The sequence below is a fragment of the Bufo bufo genome, chromosome 2 (assembly GCF_905171765.1).
Source record: "Bufo bufo chromosome 2, aBufBuf1.1, whole genome shotgun sequence".
NCBI lineage: Eukaryota > Metazoa > Chordata > Amphibia > Anura > Bufonidae > Bufo > Bufo bufo.
In genome coordinates this window covers 38,016,934-38,039,163 of record NC_053390.1, presented here as the reverse complement: position 1 = coordinate 38,039,163, position 22,230 = coordinate 38,016,934, and the positions used below count along the sequence as shown (strand labels likewise).

Below are 22,230 nucleotides of genomic sequence, written 5' to 3'. Positions count from 1 at the left end.
ATGACCCATTCCTTAAGCAGAAGGAACAGGGGTCTTGACTCAGACCAGATACCAGAAGGCAGGGGAAACAACACAAAATAAATACAAAGGAATGAGAAAGAGCAGGAACACCAGAGGAGACAACACACACCAGCTCTTCCACTTGCAAATGAAGCTATACACCACCAGGAGTGAAGGGAGTAGCCAGACCACTATGCTGCACCTGACTAGAGGTGTGGTGATTACCATCAACAACAAAGTGAAATTAAAAGAGGCTGTGAGATGACATCACGTGCAGACAGCCTCTCCGACCTTCTAACACCTAGCCTGGGAGTGACCGTGACAATACATATGCCTATGGTATAGTAATAAACCATTAAATACGTATCAAAAAATACCAGACAGCATGAAAAATAATTATCATATTTATTGACAAAAATAATTAAATGAATACAATAAAAACAAGTGCTGGGAAAGGCAACATGCACCAGAGGAGGACACAATGGCACTAACTCATACCACTCTGAAAACTATGTAAAGTGCAGTGCAATAAAGGACAGTAACAACAATTGCAAAAAACGGAATGAGTTGCCCATAATGGTATTTTTTGATAGGTATTTTTAATAATTTAGAAGCTTCCTATAAAAGTTGACACTGATTGGCCTATTCTGTGACTTTGATGCAACAGTCAATGTGATTGGCCAAAACCTTAGACTTTTTTTTTTTTTTTTTTAGACAGACAGGGCAACCGCTTAGACTTATTCCCTAAGTAAAATGTCCCAAAAAAATTGTTCCACCCCTGAGGATGCCATGGAACATGTCATTACACGTGAGCTAATCCTGCCAATGGTCTCCATCGATCTTTATATCACCAGGTTTGTCTCCTATTATAAGCATTGGTTCTGCACAGATCAGGCAGACTGCTCAGCACCTTCTAAGTGCACCCCTCAAAGTCTTGACACCACCAACATTGAAACGCCAGACTGAATCCTCCAAAGATGATGAACATGAGGCGTTAATTTGACCAGAATACAACAAGCTCAGAGCCCATGTAACATCCTCATTGTGTTTGGTGGAGCAGTTACCCGCAGGTTATTATTATAGCACAGAAACAGGTTTAATAATAATAACATTATAATAGGGAAATTCTGCCGTGTCGATTCTTGATTGTGGTCGTTCCTTCCTATTTTGGTAGGTTCCTCAGGTTCCTCAAAGGTGAATGCACACTGTAAATACAAGCACGCAAGCAAAGTGTGACTTTTTATCTTTTCATCCATCATTTTATTCAACCATTTATCTATGGGGATGTCACCAAGACAGTGACATGAGGTCATCAGCTGCCCATGGAGCCTTATAGGCAGCACACTATCATGAGACCTCCCTGCTCCCAGATGCAGCTGCTGTGGCTGTCTGTCAGCTATGGGTTTTGGTGCTCAAGTTATTTGGTCAGCAGTGCACCCCTTGTGATGTCATCACCTATTTTTGGTGATATTTCAGGCAATGTCACTGACATTGCCCATCATATCACTGCATCTGTGATGTCGTTATCCCTGTGATGTCATCATCTACAGGAGATCCACCAGCCAGTGTCCTCGATGACAACATCAGCACATCTCCCATCACCGAGGCAGTGACATCATTAACTTTGTAATGTCATTACTCTAATATCACCACTAGTGCTGAGCGAAGCGAGCTTCGTATGCTACAACCTAGTTCAAAACTTAAGATTAATACTGTATGGAGATCCGTCTCCGTACAGTATTAAATGTATGGGCTCCGATGAGCCAAAGTCAGTTATTCGCGAACTCGAACCTAATCGAACACTTGTGGGTAGAGATGAAGAAAAAGCTGTATTCCTACCCAAGTGAGGCGACCAGTATGCACCAACATTGGGAACGTGTAGAAGATACCTGGGACCAGATATCGGTGCAGACATGCTTGGATCTGATGGAGAGCATGCCCAGAAGGATTCAGGCAGTGCTGAAAGCCAACGGTGGATTTACAAAATACTAACAAAATAATAAAAATTTAAATTTAGAATTTTAGGAGCAAAACAGGAACAATGCAGTTACATGACAAAAATCTGCATAACTAATCAGATGCTATATAGCTGCAAGTCCAATTTATGTATGAGATAGCCAAGAGGATTGTCTATAAGATGATGGGAGTCTCACGTTGGAAGCTGCAGTGGATGGTGAGAGATGTGTAGTGTACGGGAACTGTAATACCCGTCACTACCAAAGTGTCACTTGGTGTGCTCTCATCCCTCCTCAGTATGGGGAAGTTGTTATATGTCAGTTTTATAAAATGTCATGTAATGCAATGCTATGTGTTTCCCTGTTACTATGACACTTGCATGTACAGGCTTGCTAGGGGTGTCATTCCAGCTTCTTGTCACTAGAGGGAGCTAGGGAGCCCTAGTTTATATAAGGCCCAGTCAGGGAAGTGCAAGGCAGACGGAGTCTAGTGTCTGTAATCTACAGTTGGAGATTAGACAATGTCTGAGACAAGTCCAGGCCTGAAGCCTGCTGTCCAGGAGAAGATTCCCTCCTGAATTCCCATATGCAGAAACAGGAATATGTTAGATCAAGAGCCTGAGGAAGTTTCCAGAAGCTGAGAGAGACAGAGGCAAAGATCAGGAAAGCCAGAGGTACTCAGAAAGACAGAGGAGGTACTTGTAAAAGCCATAGCCAAGGATATAAAGCCAGACTTAGGTTAATGGGCCTTGGTGAAGATATGCTATATTCCAGGATCAGACAGAATTAGAGTGCAAGCTCCTGTGCTGCAAGTCCTGTGTTCAACACTCTGTAATCACCTTGCTGTAACTGAATTGCCTGCATCGACCGAATTGCAAAATCGACTGTATGCTAAGGAACTGCATTTCAATTATTGTCTCTGCTTGAGAAACTACTAAAGTTGGAGTTCTGTTTTAATACTACGTTTCCTCAAATTATTCCTGCATCCGCAAACGGCGTGCCACCGTTTACTTGGCACTGGCGTCACGAACTATTTCTACCTATACCTGCCCTTGCAGAGAGTCAGCTGTACCAGGTTAGTGTCTATTGCACTACATCACCCAGAAACACCTATTGCACACAACTTGAGTACGCTGCACCTCTCTTTTGGCGTCACGAACAGGATTCGCACGCTTTCTAGTGCAAGAAGCGTGAACTTTGTGCCTTATACCGTTGCCCTGTGACCAAAGTGACAATTTGCCTGTTTATTGAAAGTGGACTTTGTGGACTGAAAATCATACCCAAAGTGTACCAAAAACCTCCAAAAAGCGCTGTGCAGTGTTGCGCTACCCAGAGGAAGAAAATCGCCGCATTGGAGTGTGGTTTTGTGGACTTTTTACAATCCTGCTTGCTGTCAGTGAATGGACAGCGTTTCTTACTAAAGATGGCCGCTGAGCTTGCTGAAATTACTGCTGCGTCACCTTCATCCCGAAAAGGCGGGAAAAATTGGCGCCTTTCTGAGGAAAAAGCGGGAAGAAGGTCAAGGGCAGGCGCCACTGCTTATCTGGACATTTGCATGTCTGCCAGCGTGGACACCGCCTTCCATATACTGGAATACCTGGGGGGCGGCCTCCCAGTGCAGTGGGAGGAGCTGGCTACTCTAATTGACGCGACCCTATCGCTCTCCTCAGAAGGATCGAGCATGTTGGATAGTGAGCAGAGTGTTACTGCAGCGTCCGCACCTGAAATTGCAAAGATGACTGATATCGGTGTAGGGCCAGAAGAGGCTCCACCGGCCTACTCTCCGGGACCGGAGCAACCCGCCTGCCGCCCAAGGGAGAAAGAACCCGAGCCCTACTATGGCTCGTGGAGGGACTTTTTCCAACCATCTTTCAAATGGTCCTCCCTGATGGCGGAGATCCGAGAGGCCGCTATAAAGCGGAATACAAAGACCAAAATCCTCTATGAAGAACTAACTAAGACAATACATGAGAAGCATACGCACACCCAACCCCGCCTGGAAAGGAGAAAGGGAGTGGTGCTGTCATTCGACAAACCCCGGGGCTACGGGTTTATTCAGGACTATCTAACTGGCAGAGACCTCTATGTTAATCGAAGGTCTGTCAAAAGAGACTACCTCCCTTCCTACCAGCACAGCCTCCGCGAGGGAGAGGAAGTGGAGTACACCCCTGCCGAGAGCCTGCGAGGCCCTTATGCGACTGCTGTGACCCGTCCCAAGCGAGCACCTGAGGACTGGGAGGCAGAAGAAGGAGAAGACTACTCTGGCTGCGAGCGGGAACCTGAACGCTCTCCAGAGCCGGCCCATCACGCCTTCCAGGAGCGGAGCTCCTTCATTGGGCCTAATGTCTTCTGGCAGCCAACCGTGTTGGAAAAATGGGTGAGCCCCTATCCTTCCCCCGAGCTGCCTCGTCGGGAGAAGACAATATCGGAGCTGGAGCAGTTAAAAGGACTTAGTGCTACCTTTCAGAACATCCGGATGGGACGGAGACCAGACGCATCGCCAGAACCTGCAGAGGCCGAGTCCGCGCCATCGGTGACTGTACCTGCGCCGGCGGCGCCAGCAGAGGACAGCGACTCCGACACAGAGAGCATCGGTGAGCAGATCGTCCGGCTGGAGGAGAAGTTGCGGGAGTTGCGCAAGACATACACCGCCAGGATCCAGACACCGCCGAGGAAGGATGAGGTAAGGGTGCCTGTCACCACCCGTAGACCACCTTCTGTTGCCACCGCTCCGTCAGTGCCCCAGACCGGACCCGCGATTGCCGTAAACTGCTGCACCCAGAGCACCGGACCGCTTGCTGCGGCGGTGCCAAGCCCGTTAAACCCTGCAGTGATCATGCGAGGACCGGCACGGTCCACCAGAGGGTTCACCCCTAGGCCTATGGGGCCAATACCTATTAGGGGCCCCTTTACTCTACAGCTGCCCCCTGACACTGTTATGTGGACCCATCCTCCTGTAGAGGACTACTACAGACGATACTTGCCAGCGGAGCCAAGTGGATATGATATGCCACTGTAATCAGCCTGCTAGGCCTTTGATTTGTTTCACTGCAGAAGTTTGATGTTAACCCTTCCAGGACAGGAGTCCTATGTTTCTGGTCCTCTGTTGCGGCTGCCAGTTTGTCCACGGCTCAGTGGTAGGTGTTGGCCACTGATATAACAAAGCTAACAAGGCCAAGTTTGTTTCCAGGATCTCCTGCCTGCTTTTGCTACCCCACACCAAGTTGTGCCTGTTCCTTTGTTGCACCTTTTACCCTTCACCCCCTTTTCAGGTTGATCAGGGGTATTACAGCACTTGTCTTTGCTGTCCTTTTATTGTGCAACTTCATACTAAGGAACCGTGCCCGGAGACAGACTCAAAAGAACCTGAGCCTCTGAGATTTTTGCTCTTTTACAAGGTAATGTGCCCAGAGATGGACTCCACCGCACGAGAGCCTCTGTGATTTAATATGAAAATAACCTGGGTACGGACTCATGTTTGTTCTTTGAGCCTCCAAGAACTTTTATACTGTTTTACCGTTTCTTACTGTTCTATCATGGACTTATTCATTGTCATGGACTATCCTGGTTATAATGTTACGCTGTGCCAGGTCAGCGCCCCCGTTCCATTCACTATCCTGAGAGAAGAGAACGACGCCCCTTGTCACTACCCTTCACTTTTGCCAATTGGACCTGATGTAAATGTAAATGCAGATGAATTACCTGTATGTATGCCTGCATGTCTCTATTTTCTATTTCAGGTAGAGATCCCAGTTGGGCGACCCATGATGGAGTACGAGGTCGTACTCAGCTTAAAGCAGTGGGGTATGTAGTGTACGGGGACTGTAATACCCGTCACTACCAAAGTGTCACTTGGTGTGCTGTCGTCCCTCCTTAGTTATGGAGAAGTTGTTATATGTCAGTTTTATAAAATGTCATGTAATGTAATGCTATGTGTTTCCCTGTTACTATGACACTTGCATGTACAGGCCTGCTAGGGGTGTCATTCCAGCTTCTTGTCACTAGAGGGAGCTAGGGAGCCCTAGTTTATATAAGGCCCAGTCAGGGAAGTGCAAGGCAGACGGAGTCTAGTGTCTGTAATCTACAGTTGGAGATTAGACTATGTCTGAGACAAGTCCAGGCCTGAAGCCTGCTGTCCAGGAGAAGATTCCCTCCTGAATTCCCATATGCAGAAACAGGAATATGTTAGATCAAGAGCCTGAGGAAGTTTCCAGAAGCTGAGAGAGACAGAGGCAAAGATCAGGAAAGCCAGAGGTACTCAGAAAGACAGAGGAGGTACTTGTAAAAGCCATAGCCAAGGATATAAAGCCAGACTTAGGTTAATGGGCCTTGGTGAAGAATTGCTATATTCCAGGATCAGACAGAATTAGAGTGCAAGCTCCTGTGCTGCAAGTCCTGTGTTCAACACTCTGTAATTACCCTGCTGTAACTGAATTGCCTGCATCGACCGAATTGCAAAATCGACTGTATGCTAAGGAACTGCATTTCCATTATTGTCTCTGCTTGAGAAACTACTAAAGTTGGAGTTCTGTTTTAATACTACGTTTCCTCAAATTATTCCTGCATCCGCAAACGGCGTGCCACCGTTTACTTGGCACTGGCGTCACAAACTATTTCTACCTATACCTGCCCTTGCAGAGAGTCAGCTGTACCAGGTTAGTGTCTATTGCACTACATCACCCAGAAACACCTATTGCACACAACTTGAGTACGCTGCAGATGGAGCCTGAAAGTCAAAGGTTCTAAACATTGTTACCCTTTTGCTCATCAGTTGTATGTAACGTCCCATCTCAATCCTTCCTTCCCCATTCCCCATCACAACCAGTGTCTTTTTTGATCCCTCCAATGGATGTAAAATTGAATAAGAAGAAACTTTGCAAATAGTCTCAACTGAAAACTTCCTATGGTTTTGTGTCTGGAACTTCTGTTCAAATCTATGTGTCTCTGTGGCAACAGACTACAAACAATCCCTGTGTGGTCTGATCCTGCAGCTTTACTCCCTTTTATTTCTCCCCGGCTTCTTACTAACATGCATGTGATGGGTTAGAAAGAAGTTAGGTCACATGGAAAGGAGTATGACTGCAGGATCAGACTACACAAGGTTTGTTTGTAGTCTGTTGCCGTGGAGACACAAAACCGTGTAGGTGCAAAACAATAAGAGATTTTTAATGAAGACTGTTTGCAGTCGTTTCGTTTTTCACTTTACATGCAAATATTGCTGTGAAGGAGATATATCCTTGTTGTCTCATGGTGGTAAGCCGCCTAGGCTCTGAACATGGCTGGTCTAAGTGATGTCACCCAAAGAAAAGAAAACATTCAAATGTGTTATAAGTACAACATATTGATATAAACTCACCAAGAGGCGTGAAGCCGGCGAAACATTTCCCGTACAGAGAGATTATTTCACTTGCCATGAAAAAAAAAAGCAATACATGGCGCCAATACATAAGCCGAACGTCCAGAATTAGAGCTGCTCTTTAGGGGCCCCTCCTTACAGATATGTAAACTCAGGAGTCCATCTATTTTAAGCCCCCCTTACCCGATCATACAGTGATATACTGTATATATAGGGGGTCATTTATCAAACTAGTGTAAAGTAGAACTGGCTTAGCTGCCCAAAACAACAAATCAGATTCCACCTTTCATTTTGGACAGCTCCTTTGAAAAATGAAAGGTGGAATCTGATTGGTTGTTATGGGCAACTAAACCAGTTCTACTTTACACCAGTTTGATAAATCTCCCCCATAGTTTTTTATCCAGCCTGGTCTAGGAGTCTAAATATTGCTTATGTCTGATCTGGGGTTTGAATAAAGTTTAGGATCTGATCTGGGGTCTGAATTAAATTAGGAAATCTGGTCTGGGGTCTGAATATATTTAGGGGGTCTGGGGTCTAATATTAAGGATCTGGTCTGGGTGTCTGATATTAATAGAGGATTCTGAATATAGTTAGGGAATCTGCTCTACGGTCTAAATTTATTTAGGGGTCTGGTCTGGGGTCTGATATAAATATACCATAGGCAATCTAAATATATTTAGGGAATCTGGTCTTGGGTCTGAATTTAATTTAAGTGTTTGGTCTGGGGTCCGATATTAATATAAGGGTTTGGTCTAGGATCGGCAGTCACACAATCATTGAAAAGGCCACGGTCATTTCTACCAAGACTGCTATAAAGGGCTCTCTTATACCATTGATCTGATACCTCCTGATGGCTACATGAGACCTTGGACATTTTTTATGTTTTTTTTCCCTGTGTTATTTGCCCCAGGATATATGTCGTTTCTGCCATACGACTTCCCTTACAGTAATATATTGCACCAATTACTGCTGAATGCAAGCAGAACAATACGATTATCATATATCTTTGTCAGATTTCCTGTACATTTATTACCATCTGTGTCTTCCTCTTTCTCAGCTTCACAATCTATGAGATAACGTACAGCGATAAAATATTTTAAATCTAATTTTATTTGCTTCTTCCTGGATGTTAACTTTAGAGATAAACAATGGGTTAAAACTGAAGCAAAGTTAACTCAGGCAGATGCTCAATGCAACCAATCAGATTCATGCTCTCAGTTTTCAGAAGAGCTTCTGAAAATGAAAGAAGCTATCTGATTGGTTGCTATGGGCAGCGTTTCCACTTTTCCTTTGCAACAGCTCCTGCCTCTAGCCTGGATACAAGATGAGATACGGCCTCTAGCCTGGATACAAGATGAGATACGTCTCTAGCCTGGATACAGGATGAAATACAGCCTCTAGCCTGGATACAGGATGAGATACGGCCTCTAGCCTGGATACAAGATGAGATACGGCCTCTAGCCTAGATACAAGATGAGATACAGCCTCTAGCCTGGATACAAGATGAGATACAGCCTCTAGCCTGGATACAAGATGAGATACGGCCTCTAGCCTGGATACATAATATGAGGTATTGCCTCTAGCCTGGATACAAGAGGATATACGGCCTCTAGCCTGGAAACAGGATGAGATACGCCTCTGGCTTGGATACAGGATGAGATACGGCCTCCAGCCTGGATACAAGATGAGATACGGCCTCTAGCCTGGACACAAGATGAGATACGGCCTCTAACCTGGACAAAAGAAGAGATACGGCCTCTAGCCTGGATACAAGTAGAGATACGGCCTCTAGCCTGGATACAAGTAGAGATACACCTCCAGCTTGGATACAAGTAGAGATACGGCCTCCAGCCTGGATACAAGTAGAGATACGGCCTCCAGCCTGGATACAAGTAGAGATACACCTCCAGCCTGGATACAAGTAGAGATACGGCCTCCAGCCTGGATACAAGTAGAGATACGGCCTCCAGCCTGGATACAAGATGAGATATGGCCTCTAGCCTGGATATAAGATGGCATATGGCCTCTAGCCTGGATACAAGATGATATAGGCCTCTAGCCTGGATACAAGATAAGATACAGCCTCTAGCCTGGATACAAGATGAGATACGGCCTCTAGCCTGGATACAAGATGAGATACGGCCTCTAGCCTGGATACAAGTAGAGATAGAGCCTCTAGCCTGCATACAAGATGAGATACGGCCTCTAGCCTGGATACAAGAAGAGACACGGCCTCTAGCCTAGATACAAGATGAGATACAGCCTATAGCCTGGATACAAGATGAGATACAGCCTCTAGCCTGGATACAAGAAGAGACACGGCCTCTAGCCTAGATACAAGATAAGATACAGCCTCTAGCCTGGATGCAAGATGAGATACAGCCTCTAGCCTGGATACAAGATGAGATACGGCCTCTAGCCTGGATACATAATATGAGGTATTGCCTCTAGCCGTGATACAAGAGGATATACGGCCTCTAGCCTGGAAACAGGATGAGATACGCCTCTGGCTTGGATACAGGATGAGATACGGCCTCCAGCCTGGATACAAGATGAGATACGGCCTCTAGCCTGGACACAAGATGAGATACGGCCTCTAACCTGGACAAAAGAAGAGATACGGCCTCTAGCCTGGATACAAGTAGAGATACGGCCTCTAGCCTGGATACAAGTAGAGATATGGCCTCCAGCCTGGATATAAGTAGAGATACGGCCTCTAGCCTGGATACAAGTAGAGATACGGCCTCCAGCTTGGATACAAGATGAGATACAGCCTCTAGCCTGGATAAAAGATGAGATACGGCCTCTAGCCTGGATACAAGATGAGATACGGCCTCTAGCCTGGATACAAGATGAGATACGGCCTCTAGCCTGGATACAAGATGAGATATGGCCTCTAGCCTGGATATAAGATGAGAAACAGCCTCTAGCCTGGATACAAGTAGAGACACGGCCTCTAGCCTAGATACAAGATGAAACACAGCCTCTAGCCTGGATACAAGATGAGATACAGCCTCTAGCCTGGATACAAGATGAGATACGGCCTCTATCCTGGATATATAATATGAGGTATTGCCTCTAGCCTGGATACAAGATGATATGCGGCCTCTAGCCTGGATACAAGATGAGATACAGCCTCTAGCCTGGATACAAGATGAGATACAGCCTCTAGCCTGAATACAAGATCAGGTACGCCCTCTAGCCTGGATACAGGATGAAATATGTCCTCTAAGGCTACATTCACACTTGCGGTAGCAGGGTCCAGCATGCTGCGGTTTTTATCCGGCCGCCTCTTTGTCACGGCCTTTGGTGTGCGCTGTGACACTTATGTCACGCTTGCTGTTGCCTGTGGCAACGTGTTGCTGTTTCAGCATGCAGGGACAGTGTCACAGCCTTTGTGGTGTGTGCAGTGACATGGTTGCCTTGCATGTTGTTGCCTGCGGCAACGTGTAGCTTTTTATGCTGGTGTGTGTGCACTTCCACTTTCAGTTGTTTCCTCCTCTGTCCGGTGCTGGAGGGGTTAACCACCTTGTTGGGCGTGGTCACTAGGTGCTTCATCTTACCTGTGGCTAGAGGCCAGGAGTCAGTGGTACTCCAGCCATGGTGTGTGTTTGTGTTATGCTACTGGTCTTCATGTTCCATCTCCCAGAGTGAGGGTCTCCTAGTAGGACATCGTGGTCTCCAGCGATGTCTTCCCTCCCTTACATGTGTTGTATGTTTGGTGTGGGGTTATGATTTGGTGTGTTGTTATTGAACTACAAGCCTGTATGCAGTGCCGTCTGGGGCTGCCTTGCACCTTGCGGCATGGGGGTCCTAGCGGAGTCTGGTGTGCTGGATACCTGTGAGAGTTGCTGGTATGGTGTCCTGTTTGGTGTTAGGGCTCCGGTACGTATCCACGGGTTCCAGTCGTTGTGGCAGCGGCAGGTAGGTGTGTTGTCTTGTTTTCTTACTGCATATGGTCTTTTCCAGGGCTGGCGCCACCTGTAAGGCGACCTAGGCGGCCGCCTAGGGCGCAATTTAGCAGGGGGCGCCGGCCGTGCGGTTTAAAAAAAAAAGCATTGCTGCAAGTTGTTTTTTTTTAAAGTACGGCGGCGGGCCCTCCCCCGCACCGGGCGGCCGCCATACTGCCCAGAGAGAGGGACTGACAGGAGGGAAGCGCCTCTAATGTAGCGTGGCCGAGCTCTGTTCAGTCCGCGGTACAGGAGCTTTTGTTTCCTGTACCCGGCCGGACTGACAGGAAGTCCTCACTAAGTGTGCACTTCCTTTCAGTCCGGCCGGGTACAGGAAACAAAAGCTCCTGTACCGCGGACCGAACAGAGCTCGGCCACGCTACACTTGAGGTGGGGGGGAAATGGAATGAGAGTGACAAGGGGGGGGGAATGATGAGTTACAAGGGAGTGGGGGGGGGAATGAGAGTGACAAGAGAGGGAGGGGGGAGAAGAGAGTGACGAGGGAGGGAGGGGGGAGAAGAGAGTGACAAGGGGGGAGAAGAGAGTGACAAGGGGGGAGAAGAGAGTGACAAGGGAGTCCCCAGAGCCAGACCAAGAGCCAGACTGCAGCCAGAGACCAGATCATCTTATTATCCTGGTTGTAAGTAGACAATGCAATATGTTTATTATTTAATTGTTTAGGTTTTAATACTATAGTGGAAACAAATTTACCTCACATTAAAAGGACACTATAGTCCCAGAACCAGTACAGTTTAATGTAGTGGTACTGGTGTCTATAGCCGGTTCCTGCAGAGAACAGACACTGTGCAGTACTGGTGGTAAAGGAGCACTATAGTGCCAGGAAAACAAACTCATTTTCCTGGCACTATATAGTTGTTAGGAGTGGGTCACCCTCCTGTCCCCCTCCCACTGGGCTGAAGGGGTTAAAACCCCTTCAGCCACTTACCTTTCTCCAGCGCCGGCACTGGGAACTCTTCTCCCCGATCCTCCTCTCAGCTGCGAATGCACATGCGCACGCATTCAAAACTATGTTCCGCGTCTTCCCACTGTAATTTTCACAGTGAGAATAGCGGAAGCACCTCTAGCGGCTGTCAGGGAGACAGCTACAAGAAGCTTGATTAACCCTAAGGGAAACATAGCAGTTCTTTTAATTTAAATGCTGAGAAAGGGGTGGAACATATGTGATGTCATGATATGGGCAGATCATCTGATAAAGGGGGGAGGGGCGGCAATTTTTATCGTGCCTACGGCGGCAAAAATCATTGCACCGGCCCTGGTTTTCCTTTCCCTGCATCTAGGCCTTTTGAGACTCCTGTTCTTCCATGTCCTGGAAGAACAGGGCGCCTCTTCTCAGCTCCTTTGTGAGGGATTCTCAGGGCGAGTCAGGGCCTTAGGTATCCAGGGTATGAGCCGTCCTACCATCCAGGTCCACTCATACGGTGAGGAGTTAGGGCTAGGTATAGGGACGCATTAGGAGGTGACCTGCTCCCTTATCCTTGTGTTCAGGCCTAGTTGCTTTCCTTATCCCTTTGACACCACACGTGACACTCTTGGCTTGTTTGCCGTCCTGTGGCCGGATCTCCATTATAGTGAATGGGGCCGGAGCGGACTTCCGGCGGCACGGTGGGCTAGCGTTAGCACAGATCCGGAAGACTGCCGGAACAGCCTGACAGACCCTGCTACCGCAAATGTGAAAGTAACCTAACCTGGATACAATGTGAGATACCGCTGGGCATGGAGTCATATAGGTTCCCTATGGTATCCTTCGGCACATTGGATTGGGTATAAATCTGGCGACTGGGAGCCATGGAAGTTTTGCAATCTGGAGGAGACGTTCCTGGGAAACCCTCGCTGTGTGCGGGCGAGCATTATCCTGTTGATAGATACCAGTTGGAAGCCCTGCCACGAAAGTAGCACACGTGGCGGCAGGATGTCCTACAGATATCACTGAGATGTTAGTGTCCCTGGTATCACTACTAGGGGTGACCTACTGTTGTATACAATGGGTTTTCAGATCATCACACCGGTAGTTCGGGCAGTGTGTCGCACCACAGGTTCGAAGCACTCACCACGAGGCCTCCATACTAGAACCGGACTGTCGTCAACCCTAAAGAAGATACTGTTCCAGTCCATAGCAGTCCTGATTTCTCATTTATGATATCACTGGAAACAAAGGGGATGGTGGTTGGCTGTCAGTGGCAGGACATGTAATGTGCGCAGAGACACCAAATTCCTTCTGCTAAGCACCTGGAAATGGTCCGGGAGAGCTTCCTGTGATTGTCGGTGGATCAAATGATCCTCTCTACTAGCGTTTGTCTGGGCCATCTGTAGCCTGTTCGTCTTGTGTTTGTGCCGTCATGTAACCACTGCTCCCAACACCTCCTAACAGATGGGTCACAACGGCCTGGATGGTGGGCAATATATCATTAGAGGCAGAGCTTGTTAAGAGCCCATTTGCATCCCTTTTTTCCAATCAACCCCTGACACTATGTCATAGCTCTGCCAACCCCCAACAGCCATACTTCATTGTCTACTGCCCTGACATCACCCAGGGATTCTGAAAGTGATGTGGGTACAGTGGGAGAAATGGGGGCATGGCTGCCGCTCATGTTATACACACACTGACGGATTCCCTGTGCCGGAAAATATTTCCCTGGATGCCATACACAATGCAACTAGCGGTGAACAGTGGGTCACCATATTGTACCTGGTCACATTTGTCCTCTGATGAATTGCCAATTGCTGAACAAAATGCTTAGGGACCATGTCCAGACTTGATCATTCCTTCTGAGGTTGTATTCTCCCAGCCCCAAATTTGGCTTACAGACATGGAGCGGATATGGGGTGGACCCTTTTTGCAGCAATCACTTTGTGGTTGGGGTGATTATCAGGGCAATATAGTCTGCGGCAGAGCATAATAGGAATAATGTATCCTCCCTCGATGGCAGGGTCACATGACTGTCTCCTCGAACCTTCTACATATGACACTTGTATACATTGTTGCATTACTATGTGCTTGTTGATATGGCGATAACACTGAGGTCTGGGCTGCATTGGCAACACCTGGTTGGAGTAACCTTATTGGCTTATTTTGTACTTTCACCAGGTTTGTGTATTTTATATGTATATTATATCATTTTTATCATATTCAGTAGTTGTACATAATTCCTATCACCCTTGTCTATTGTTTTTGAAGCTTTTTGTAGATTTGGGAGACTCTGCTCTTTATCATGGTAATACTGTATCTTTATTTTAGGGTTGTGGTTGTCAGCACTGTGGCTTCCTCTCTCTCTGGTGCCACTCAAAAAGCAGCATGTGAAAAATTTGCCATAATATGCAACAGTCTATGTATGTTAAGCGGGAGGAGTACATACGGTACTAAAGATGAGCGAAGTTCTCAAAAATTTGATTCAGGTGCTTAGCCAAATTTCACAATGAAATTTGCTTCGTGACATATCACTTCGTCACAAAGTGCATTTCTTTGTGAGTAGCGGGTGCAATGACGGGGAATGGCGATGGTGCCGCATCTCCCCCCCCCCACCCCGTTATTGAACGGTGATCATGGCATCTGAGATGAGTCCATCTCAGCCATCTTGATTGAATATCCAGCGTGAAATCTACCACATAAGAAACCATCAGTGGTATAACATATTTGCGGTTGGTTTAAGCTCATCTCTGCCGAGAAGGCATCCTGGTTAATTTGGTGGTATTTTGAAATTTGCTTCTGGATATTTGTAGATTGATGCATGTGGAAATTCAGGTTACAGTTTCGGTGCTGTGAGGTACAATTAAAGGCACAGTTCTGGACAATACTACTACATTTGGAACAGTACAAAGGACTACTACTAAGAGCTTCAAAGAGAGAAAAGGAGAACTTGGAACCAGCATGGCCAAGGTAATTTGTGACTACAGCCATTCAGACCCTACTGCAGTGGAGGGACACTGTTAAGACACCTTGCACACGTGGACATGTCTTGGCCAGACTTGCCATCATTACCTTGTATCCTGCAGTGGACATTACAGCCACCAGTCACGACACATCACAATTGGATTATGTTAGTAAATACTCCTAACTTCTACTACACAAGGTGAAAACCAGATGTGAACACTGACTAACAGGGAGATCAGGGCACCATCTGAGTAGCAGCACCCCAGCATGGCATCATCTTGTATTATAACTGTTGACCTATTCTCAGGATAGGTCATCAGTATCTGATTGGTGTTGGTCCGACACCCGGGACCCCCGACGATCATATGTTTGAGAAGTCAGCGACGCTTGCAATAGTGCTGCGGCCTTCTCCAACTTTTCCTAGGCTAGTGATGACACGTTCATTGGTCACGTGGTCTAGGTGCAGCTCAGCCCCATAAACATGAATGGAGCTGAGCTGTGATACCAAGCACAGCTGCTATACATTGTACGGCGCTGTGCTTGGTGAGAAGAGAGAAGGCTGCGGTGCTCAAAGGAGCACCGGTGCCTTCTCAAAGAGCTGATCGACGGAGGTCCTGGGTGTCGGACCCCACCGATCAGATACTGATGACCCATCCTGAGGATAGGTCATCAGTTATAAAATCTTGGAAAACCCTTTTAAGTCTATAGATATGAGCTGTAGACCTTTGTTTGTGATGTTTCTATAATCTTCGCATTGTGTACTACTACTAACCATTCTAGAGTTACAAAAATTTTTGTTTTTTTAACTACTATTATATTGGTACGTTCTGAGTTCCCGAATTTGGGTGGAATTTTCCTTTAACCACCATGTGACCTCTAACCACTGATAGATCAGCAGATAATTATTGGGTCTATGTGAAGAGGAAGTTATATTCAGCCACCGGCATGTTTTTTTTCTATCCGTCCCCTGACTGACAATTTTCTTTGAATTGTTTTTTTTTCTTTATGGTGCATTTTATAGATTTTTATTTTATTTTAAATTGCTATTATTTGCATTAAATTCATAGCAATATTACATACAATTACCGTATTTTTCGCCCTATAAGACGCACCTGCCCATAAGACGCACCTAGGTTTTTGAGGAGGAAAATAAGAAAAAAAATATTTTGAACAAAAAGGTGTGCTTTTGGTGGGTTTTGAACTAATGGTGGTCTGTGGATGACACTGTTATGGGGGATCTGTGGGTGACACTGTTATGGGGGATCTGTGGGTGACACTGTTATGGGGGATCTGTGGGTGACACTGTTATGGGGATCTGTGGGTGACACTGTTATGGGGATCTGTGGGTGACACTGTTATGGGGGATCTGTGGGTGACACTATTATGGGGGATCTGTGGGTGACAGTTATGGGGGATCTCTGGATGGCTCTTATTGGGGTCTCTGGATGGCACTGTTATGGGGATCTGTGGATGACACTGTTATGGGGGGGATCTGTGGATGACACATGTGTCATCCACAGATCCCCTCCATAACAGTGTCCCTGTAGTGTGAATGACCCCCAATACAGGGGGTGGGGGTCACATCTGGTTTTATAATGACTGCGTGGCCCGTGCAGTGACTGTATTCTACTACACGGGCCCCGCTCACTGTATATACCGTAATCTTATCTATAATTGTAGGCATTGTTAATATATACAAATTCAGTGTAATCAGCGCCTGTATTACTTACAACAAGCGCTCGGTAGCAGAGAGGAGGCAGGCCGAGAGGACGGGCGCTGGCAGCGTGAGTCACTATGTCATGCGCCCACGCCGCCTGCTTCATTCATAAAGTGGGCGGCGCAGGCACGTGACGTAGTGACTCACGCTGCCAGCGCCCGTCCTCCCGGCCTGCCTCCTCCCTCCTCTCTGCTACCGAGCGCTTGTTGTAAGTAATACAGGCGCTGATTACCCTGAATTTGTATATATTAACAATGCCTACAATTATAGACGGTATATACAGTGAGCGGGGCCCGTGTAGTAGAATACAGTCACTGCACGGGCCCCGCTGTCATTATAAAACCAGATGCCGGCCCCCAGCCCCTCCTCCCTCTCAGCTGATACACCGGCCGCGCGGCATCGCGGCGCGGCTTATCATTGATATGCAGCATTCGCCCCATAAGATGCACTGCTATTTTTCCCCCACTTTTGGGGGGGGGAGTGCGTCTTATAGGGCGAAAAATACGGTACATTTTGCGTTATCACCATTGATTTTAACATAATCCTATGAAAAAAAGGCATGTAATTTGAGATTTTTGCCAAAAATTCAACATTGATGGATCTTTTACGATTGTGATACTGGGTCACATGAAATCGCATGTATACACCCCACAGAGATACTGAGGTGATATCAAATTTTTTGACATTGGTTTTGACTTTGACAAATTAAAGCCTGAGATTTCTGATATTTTCACACTGATGGCCTATCCTCAGGATAGGCCATCAATGTGTGATCCACGGGAATCCAACTCCCAGCTGATCAGCTGCTTAGGTGCCGTGGCCTCTTCGCAGCTTACCAAGCACAGCACCGTCCATTGTATAGTGCCTGTGCTCTGTATCGCAGCAGAGGCCAATTCACTTGAAAGGGAGTGAACTGCACCTAGGCCATGTGACTGATGAATGTGATGTCACTGGCCTAGGAAGAGGCTGTGGCACTGTTTTAAAACATGAATTCAAAATATTTGAGAATGAATAAGCTTACGCAGGCTAAGTGAATAAATATATTTACTAAGTGTGATTAGATATAAACAGACAAATCACATACATAGTAGTAAAAAGTTAATAATCACTGGCCTACACATACAATATGCGGAGGAATCTGAGGTCGTAACACATGGCCGACACACAATGCTGATACAACAGATAAGGATATCAATTCAATCAATTCATCCTACCTGGATGAAGTTCCTCAATGTAGTGCCCATTAAATGTCTGTCACGGAAGGTGTACAGAAAACTAGAAGACACAAAATGAAGATCCGACTGACTGGATCCAAAACTAAGGAACCAAAGGGATAGCCCTGCAACAGACCTGGCTCTCTCCCTAACTGCTCAGCCTATGCAAAAATCTCAATGGTAGATGATCGCATATCCTCGAACCTCGACTGTATAACACCTGAACACCCTATAATAGTGAGGGGACACGACCACCAGCTCCCTACACTTTATACGGAGGGAGTCAGGGTCACCTGGGATCCAGCAAACAGGGAAATACAAATGAATGAACAAAACTTATCTGTAGAAGACTCAGTAGTAGCATCCAGCATGTATACACTCCAGGAAGTTGTATAAACCGCAAAGTGATGCAGTATGGGAAGGGATTTAAAGGGATGCAATCAGTGCAACTACATAACAGTTGAGAGAGGCTAACGAGATGAGAAAATGAAAGCAAAACAAAAGGAACCTCAAGGAGGAGGTTCTGAAGGACGTCTGTCAGAGCTTCTCAGATGTCTGGTGGTGACAATGTCTGTGTGTGCCAGGTTTATACCCTTCAGCCCCTTCTCCAGTGTGCAGCACGCATGTCTCTGAGATAATTAATTACTCAGGAATTTGGCTTTCTCAGCACAGTCGGGGTTGGGTTGTTTTGTGTGTGTGTGTGGGGGGGGGGGGGGGGGGGGTTGTGTATGGTATGTATTCCTAACTAACTACATTACAAGGAATATCATTACACAGAATATAGAAGATAATATAAAAGGGACAGAATCATTCAATCAATCCTTAAAAAAATACCCTTACAACACAGACACTTATTGGAACACTGCAGCCTCTTTATACAGCTGATCAGCAGGGGTTTGGGGAGTCGGACCCTCACTGATCACATATTGATGACCTGTTTGGAGGATAGGCCGTCAATATGAAAATCTTTGAAAACCTCTTTAAAGGGGTTCTCCACTTTGGACAATCTCTACTTGCTAAAATATTATTTTCCCAGTTAGCAGATCATAAAGTGTCCTCCTGCTGGGACCCCCAGTGATCAGCTTTAACCCGTAAGGGAACCTGGCAGTAAGTGTTCTCCTGCAGTGCCTCCAGAGGAGAAATAAAGTGTTACACTCTGCCCATTCACATCAATGGGCTGTCTGTATAATGCAGGACAGGTCCTAAAGAGATAGAGAGAGACGCTTTATGTGACCGCTCTCCACTCTGGCCAAGAGATGAAGATCCTGAAAAGAGGAACCCCCTCTCTTAACTCTAACAGTGCATGAAAATGGTTTTTCTAGACTGCACAATCTTATTTAATTCACTTGAATGCAATCACAAAGTAAAAACCTACAAAATTCCCAGTAAGAATAAATTACCAGTGGTGTATCACCTGTCACCACAAGAAGGACTGGTTTGTAACCACAGATTCATGGGGGAGAGCTGTGAATAGGGACAACAGCATGTTCTCATAGCTGCTCTTAAAGCAACACTCCATATATAAATGGCACAGAGTTACACCTAGTGTAGCAGGAATCAGGGACTCAAAAACATTGAAGACTGAAGGCATTTATGGCCTTTTGTGGCTCTGCACTTCAAGTAACACAGTATATAACGCATAATGTCATACATACTAGTGATGGGCCAATCTGGTTCATCCTGCTTTGGATAAACCTACGGTAATTTGTTCAGCTCAATAACTGAATTTCATTCCCTATATCCGTACATTCAGTAAAATGTATGTGCTCCAATGAGGCTCAGGTTCAGATTCGTTATGAAATATAATATAGTCTTGCGATAACAGCGGCCATGTTTAAACAGTCTTGAAACACATACATTTTACTGGATGTAGGGATTATAATGAAATTCAGTTATTGAGCTGAACAAATTAGGTTCGTCCAAAGCAGGATGAACCAGATTCAGTTATCACTAGTGTATATGCTAAGCTCATGAGCTCCCTCTAGTGGTGGCTGCATATGTCTGTATGCAGTAATCTCCTGAGCTCCCTCTAGTGGTGGCTGTATATATCTGTATGCAGTAATCTTCAGAGCTCCATGTAGTGGTGGCTGTATATATCTGTATGCAGTAATCTCCTGAGCTCCCTCTAGTGGTGGCTGTATATATCTGTATGCAGTAATCTCCTGAGCTCCCTCTAGTGGAGGCTGTATATATCTGTATGCAGTAATCTCCTGAGCTCCCTCTAGTGGTAGCTGTATATATCTGTATGTAGTAATCTCCTGAGCTCCCTCTAGTGGTGGCTGTATATAGCTGTATGCAGTAATCTCCTGAGCTCCCTCTAGTGGTGGCTGTATATATCTGTATGCAGTAATCTTCAGAGCTCCATGTAGTGGTGGCTGTATATATCTGTATGCAGTAATCTCCTGAGCTCCCTCTAGTGGTGGCTGTATATATCTGTATGCAGTAATCTCCTGAGCTCTATCTAGTGGTGGCTGTATATATCTGTATGCAGTAATCTCCTGAGCTCCCTCTATTGGTGGCTGTATATATCTGTATGCAGTAATCTCCTGAGCTCTATCCAGTGGTGGCTGTATATAGCTGTATGCAGTAATCTCCTGAGATCCCTCTAGTGGTGGCTGTATATATCTGTATGTAGTAATCTCCTGAGCTCCCTCTAGTGGTAGCTGTATATATCTGTATGTAGTAATCTCCTGAGCTCCCTCTAGTGGTAGCTGTATATATCTGTATGTAGTAATCTCCTGAGCTCCCTCTAGTGGTAGCTGTATATATCTGTATGTAGTAATCTCCTGAGCTCCCTCTAGTGGTGGCTGTATATAGCTGTATGCAGTAATCTCCTGAGCTCCCTCTAGTGGTGGCTGTATATATCTGTATGTAGTAATCTCCCGAGCTCCCTCTAGTGGTGGCTGTGTATATCTGTATGTAGTAATCTCCTGAGCTCCCTCTAGTGGTAGCTGTATATATCTGTATGCAGTAATCTCCTGAGCTCCCTCTAGTGGTGGCTGTATATATCTGTATGTAGTAATCTCCTGAGTTCCCCCTAGTGGTGGCTGTATATATCTGTATGCAGTAATCTCCTGAGCTCCCTCTAGTGGTGGCTGTATATATCTGTATGTAGTAATCTCCTGAGCTCTCTTTAGTGGTGGCTGTATATATCTGTATGCAGTAATCCCCTGAGCTCTCTAGTGGTGGCTGTATATATCTGTATGGATTAAGCTCCTGAGCTCCCTCTAGTGGTGACTCTATATACCTTTTATTCTGTGTTTCCCTAGTGGTGGCTATTGGATAACTCTCTGTCTATGCAGAGAATTTGACAATGGTGTACCTTACTACAAAAGTATGTGAATAAATACATACAGCAATATTCATACACATGGATAGAATAATATAAGAAATACTTTTAAAGATGGAATCTCAGGTGGCCTGACTCCCTTTTCTAGGATCCTGCTGATTGTGAGCCAAGGATGAGTAGGAAGTGTTGGATCCACCGCCATGCTTGCAAAATGCCATACTTCTGAGAGGTAAATGGGGCATTTTTTTTTTACACTGTGGCCCCTTTAACACTCTCAATGTATATTTGAATGCATTGGATATAGAGTTTCACGCAGCGCCCACATAACTAATGCCATAAGGTGCTCAGATAACATCATACTGTACACAAACAGTACCCACATAATGCCATCCTGTCTGTACATACTCTGTGCCCATAGAGCATCCAGCCAGTGCCATGCTTTGCTCACATACAGATAGACAGAGCTCCCCTCATCACCTAATGGTTGTGCCGAAACGGCGCTAGATCTCGGTTTATATATAACGCTTCCCTTCCAACTTTTTGGATAGTCACAGAGGGACACTTACTGTATGATGTACATGCTGGGGCCTGATATTCACCTGGGAACTATTCAGACAGTCTCTAGAGAATGATGGTAAGTTCCTTAATGAAAATCTGTTTCCCAGGTCACAAAGAGTGACACTTGGGAGGTACTTGGATGGTCCTTGAGATCTATATTATACAGTACCAACATTTGCAGTCTCATTATATATTTCCTTGGAGATCAGGGGTCCTCTGCTGGCCACAAGCGGTTGGCTGCTACCTGCTGAAGTTTAGCAACTAGCTGTGCAATTGGGGGCCCCCGGACATCTATTTGTCCG

General features: G+C 46.1%; 1 protein-coding gene across 5 annotated transcripts in view; it reads right to left on the bottom strand.

Annotated features, from left to right (window-relative positions):
* Positions 1–22,230, bottom strand: part of FYB1 (FYN binding protein 1) — a 126,097-nt gene that overhangs the window by 37,862 nt on the left and 66,005 nt on the right. The window lies entirely within an intron of this gene.